The sequence below is a fragment of the Temnothorax curvispinosus genome, unplaced genomic scaffold, assembly GCF_003070985.1.
Source record: "Temnothorax curvispinosus isolate PA1 unplaced genomic scaffold, ASM307098v1 QBEX01008647.1, whole genome shotgun sequence".
Lineage (NCBI taxonomy): Eukaryota > Metazoa > Arthropoda > Insecta > Hymenoptera > Formicidae > Temnothorax > Temnothorax curvispinosus.
In genome coordinates, this window is record NW_020218427.1 from 235,054 (window position 1) to 241,172 (window position 6,119).

The window sequence follows — 6,119 nt, forward strand, 5'->3', positions numbered from 1 at the left end:
CGTCTATATGGTTTAAATTTAGTGTGCTTAATTTTGTTGCCGTTCTTTTAGCTACACTATAAAAATCATCAGGTGGATTTTTTCCCTGAGGTCTTGTGGTATTGGTCTTAACGCCAAATTGACTTACAAATCTTTGGTCTTGGTACCAAGAAGTATATTTTGAGTAATATATATTGAAATAAAGAGGAAAATCTAAAAAAAAAAAATATATATATATATATATAATTTAAAGAATAATTTAAATGTAACGATGCAAAATCCGTTATAATACGACATAACATAAAATTTGCAAACATTTTACGTAATTTTTAAAATTTCCGTAAAAAACCAGAAAAGTATTATATTGGATTTTGATTCATTACATTGAACCTTCGGTTATCACACCTCTTTTTTCGAATACGTTTGTCACACGGGGTCAATTTGACCCCAGCCAATTTTCAAGCAGCTGCTGTTAAAAAACTAACAGTTTAAGTGGACCGTAAAACATTCTAGAATTAAGTTTTTAAACATTGTAGAATGTATTACCCACCGGCCGAAACGGCGAAGACGTTCGTCACGGGGGCATTTTTTTCGATCCGTGAAAAATACATCTATGAAACATTGTAGTATATCCTTATCTGCGATCGATACAACTTCTTCAAGTGGCAGAGTACAGTTACATCTACAAGAGCGTAAAAGACATGCGAAGGGAAAGAAAAGAGAAGACACGAAATGGAGAATGAAAGTCTTTCATTAACTGTTTCTGTTTGGCTTCTAATTTGCTATCAGCCAAACAGAAACAGTTAATCGACAAATCTTTAAATGTGAAGCGAAAAAAAAACTTAAGGAGCGAGAAAAAAGTCATCAAAAGAAAGCGAATATTAGAAGATACGGATAATGAATGGGAAACCGAATCGGAAGAGTCATTTAATGAACCCTCAATAGGTTTACGAGAATCCATCAACGATGAGTGCATAAAACTATTTCAGGATCCGTGTACACCGGAGAAAATTCGAGACCGGCCAATTGCGTATGAAGAAATTCTTCATAACTACGAATCACCGATTATAGGTTCCAACAGAAGAAAAAGATCGCATCTAATTTCAAAAAAGAATGATATCATACTGCAAGATACACTGCTGCCGGTAAATTCACTAACAACGGAAGTACGAAGTTTAGAAGAGACAGGCGAAGATGAAACAATATTCCAAAACAATGCACAAACACATGTTTTATTACGGAATCCAGAAAAAATCTCGAAACAAATTCTGAAAACTTTAGTTCTCATATACAATTGTTGACAACAACGAACAATTTGCGTCCACGGAGAAAAAGTTAGGGTTGCTACAACAGAATAATAATGTTATTTTTCGCTTATCAATACAAAAGAGTTATGAAAACCATATCTGGAAGTGACTTTGCGATTGCAATCAGTGCTATACCGTGCAACTATATCTTATAGGTCTCTCAACCATACTATTTATACCGCAGATTACTTTAGAAAGAGTACACTCAGAGAAATAAATGATCGGACAATTCGTTCAAAAATTAACAAACGGATAATCCGATACTTTTAATCGGAATTATGAAAAGCCGATCAAGATTAGAATAATGTCCAATCAATGATGGCCGGATATCATTGATAATTGATCGGTTTTTTAATTATTCCGATTGAAAGTGTCGGATTGTCCGTTTGTTAATTTTTGAATGAATTATCCGATTATTTAGACCTGGATTTTTTTCTCAGTGTACCAAAATCTTTTGGTTGAGGTACCTATAATATGAGAGTATTGTAACCGAATGTTGCTTACAGTAAGAACTATGATTATGAGAACCGTATAAATGAGCATATATTAACACCTAAATTTAATGTAATATCAATATAACTAGAATTCATATGTATTTCTTTTTCAATCATAGAGAATGTTGTAACAACTGTAGCAATTTTCTCCGTGTCGGGATCATCTGTCAAAACATATCCTGGGAAAACATCTCGGCTTTCAGTATCTTCTCCGTGGTTATCAATTAACGATTTTAACCGAAAACTTTCTAATGTTCTTGTTAATGTTCTTAGGAAGACAGAAAGTATTTTGATTCCTCCAGGAATGACATGCGTTAGTGGATATTGGGACAAAACTTTACGAAAATGGAAAACGTATGAAGAAAGTTTGAACTCTCGAAAGTAATTCACGATAAGATCCGTCTCCTTGCTGACGCATATTGATCGTCAATTCATCATATTGAAATTTTTGCCACAACCATTCCTTACTAGTAGTTTTCACACAGCCAATATATTTATCAAATTCTGCTCTTGATAATGGAACAAAGACAAAATTTTCACGTACAGGAGGTAATTGAAGCAGATCTCCAAATAAAAGAACATGCTTTCGACCAAAGATATCGTCTTCCATAAAATATTTGACATAGTCGTAAATTTATATACATCAAAGTTAAATTAGATATTATTGACACTTCATCAATTATAATAAGAATATGGATTGCATGTCGTCAGGGCGTGTCTTATTATTAGCAAGTCCATTTGTTGCGTAAAGGCGCGTACTTGAGCGCGCGTTTTTATATCCGGCTTGTTTATCTGTCCGTTGTCGACCGTTATTGGTGTCGAATTGGCTGGCGTTCGTAGTCGCTTGGAGCGTTTCCGGGTTGAGGTGGCCGAGGTGGTCGAGTCATCAATTATTATTGGCGGTAAGGCTGCTGCTGTTTTTAAACGCTCGGGGCGTCTCGGGGTCGAGGTGGTCGAGGTGGTGGTCGAGTCATAAATGCACTGAGAAAAAAATCCAGCCTTTTTCCGATAAAAATAATCGGATAATCCGTACAAAAATTAACAGACGGATATTTCCGATCTTTTCGATCGGAAAAGAAAGCCGATTAGATCGAAATTATATCTGACCAAAGATATCCGATTTCAAAATTCCGATTAAAGAACATCCGATCAAAAAATTTCGATTGAAAAACATCCGATCCAAAATATCCGTTTGTTAATTTTTTGACGGATAATCCGAGTATATCTTGTCCGATCAATAGATCAATAGATCTGATCGGAAATTTTTACATAGAAATACGATCACATTTTATCGGATATTTTAGGAATATCTCAGGCTATTTGTACGCTGAAGAAATATAACACTGAAAATAAAAATAAAAATTACATATTTATTAACCATCACGAAAACTGCATTTACATGTATTATATAATTTTTTTATAATAAATTTTTATAATTTACAATATTTTGATAGTATAACTTATTCTAATTTAACACTTAATAACTGCATATCTTTATATTTATGTATTTAACATGAAAAATTAATGTCTTTTCTAAATAAAACATACATTAGTTACATGCTTAATACATTTATTATATACATACGCACACATCTTGTATAAACTTATTTGGTTTAACAAAAATAGTACATGTTTTATATATATATATATATATATATAACATATGTATATACAGACTATTTATTTTAAAAAGTCAAAAATTGTTTAAATGTTTCTAATTGTAAAATCAAAGGAGGTATCAATAAAAAAAAATAATGAATTGAATATAAATTATAAAGTCTGAATCGTGAGTGTGACCTATATAGTCGTTTTTATGAAAAATCAGAAAATAAACAAATAATAGCAAAGAAAATATAATTGTATTTCTTTACCTTTTCTCAGGTATCGCGACTAAATAAGATCAATAAATGATATATTTTAACTTTAGCTTTAGAAAACTTTGGAATTTGTGGCATTATCTATATTTTAATATGTTTTTCGAATCAACTCATTACAATTCGTTTTTTCGAACTATTCCGATTTACAACTTAATGCAACGTTTTGGCTCATTTGTCAATTATCATAATTTTCTCTTAAGAAACATCACAGAGAGATAAACTAACATTTTCCACATAAAACTAAGACCAGTGCGGACTCTGTCCACAAAAGAGGACAGTCCCAGCAATGTCGCTGAAGCTAGCAGCGGGAGCTAGCAGCGGAACGTCTCGCGGCCAAAGCCGAATATCATGTGGGTTCCTCAGGGGGTCCGAACGTATCGTAGGTTAATTTTTATCGGCCGCTGGGGTTTTCTTAAATATTATTAATTAATGAAGATTAAATACATCTATATATATATAAATATTTTTGACAATATTCAAACTGTTTTTTCATCGGATTGATATAAAAACATGTTTTAATTGTTATAGATTATTCGATAAATAATTGTAGAACATAGCAAAGAACGATTTTCTCCAAATTTTTAGGGAATTACGTTCTTGCGATAACAAAACGATTCAGCAATTATTTGCGAAGGGACGCGGTTTCCTTTAATTGTTATTAATTTTTATTAATTGTTTATTCGGTGGCGACCAATAGCAAAGAACGATTCTCTCAAAATTTTTAGGGGATCACGTTCTTGCAATAACAAAACAATTTAGCAAATATTTGCGAGGGGACGCGGTTTTCTTTAATTGTTATTAATTTTTATTTATTGTTTATTTGGTGGCGACCGATAGCAAAGAACGATTCTTTCCAAAATTTTAGGGGATCACGTTCTTGCAATAACAAAACAATTTAACAAGTATTTGCGAGGGGACGCGGTTTCCTTTAATTGTTATTAATTTTTATTAATTGTTTATTCGGTGGCGACCGATAGCAAAGAACGATTTTTTCCAAATTTTTAGGGGATCACGTTCTTGCGATAACAAAACGATTTAGGAAATATTTGCGAGGGGACGCGGTTTTCTTTAATTGTTATTAATTTTTTATTAATTGTTTATTCGGTGGCGACCGATAGCAAAGAACGATTCTTTCCAAATTTTTAGGGGATTACGTTCTTGCGATAACAAAACAATTTAGCAAGTATTTGCGAGGGGACGCGGTTTCCTTTAATTGTTATTACGAGTTCTTTGTCGAAGAATTTCTTCGTTTCCATTCTTTTGCCTCTTTCGATGATTTTGGAAAAGTTTTATTTATGGAAGAAATCAAGTTTTTACATGCTTTGTCAATTGTATGATAATGAAAATAAAATCAAGAAATCACATTTCAGAAAAGTATCCATCGGTGGATTTGTGGCGAAACCTTACAATACCCGCTTCGATGTTACATAAGAGTTTACCCACTTAATTAAAATCATATGTAATAAAAATGTGTTTGATAAAAAACTTCTTACAGTAAAGAATTTTTTTGTAAGATGTGTGGGCATAATGTCAGTATCATATACTTACCGTTGTCCAGTTTAACGTTGACTCGTCTTGTAAAAGAACGGCGATCGTGCCTACTTTAAATAATAAACTCGCGTGAGCTCTGATTATAGATATATATCTAATCAGTGTACTGTATATACTGTCCTCGTTTCGCAGATGCCGATTAGATTGCAGTTGGAAAATATTTTTCCGCGTTCTGCGAACTCACGCTCCTTTCCTTTGCTGAAAGAGAATGAGAAAAGGGGGCAATGTACGTGTTGTTAGTTAAACGTGTTTTGTTTTTATTTTAACATCGTTAATACGGTTTATGAAATAACTTAAAAAAACATAGTTCCGTCGCTTCAACTACAGTATTGCACGTATATAAGACTTCATCTACTACTATATGCACGTGACTAATATGCTCCCACGTTGCCTACTGCCAAAACATACGGTTGCACGGAATAAGAGGTTTTACTTGAGCTGTTTGTTTCGGACAGTGACTTACGTCGACGCTCAATATGTCCTTTAACGCCCGCTTCGCTGCAAACTCTAGCGATGAAGGAATCTACTACATCTAACCTTGTTGGTTTCCACGTTTTCTCCACAAAAGCATAGGAAAATATGAAAGGGAGAAGGAGTAAAGCTCCAGTCACTCTAATTTATGGACATCCGAATTCTCTGAAAAAAATCATTTGTTTTAGTATACATAAATAATTAAGTACATAAATACTTTTAGTAAATTTTACATTTACAATGTATGTGATTTATGTATTAACACAGTAACGATAGTTACAATTATTGTAATAAATACAATAAACAAATAAAGAAGTACTAATAGTAAAAATAGGTTATAAAATAAAGTTAGAATGTTGCACTAATTGTAAATAAAAATGCAAAATTGTGTGTGTATTATTAAAACATGTTTTAATTTCACAAGAATCATTTAAAAAGTA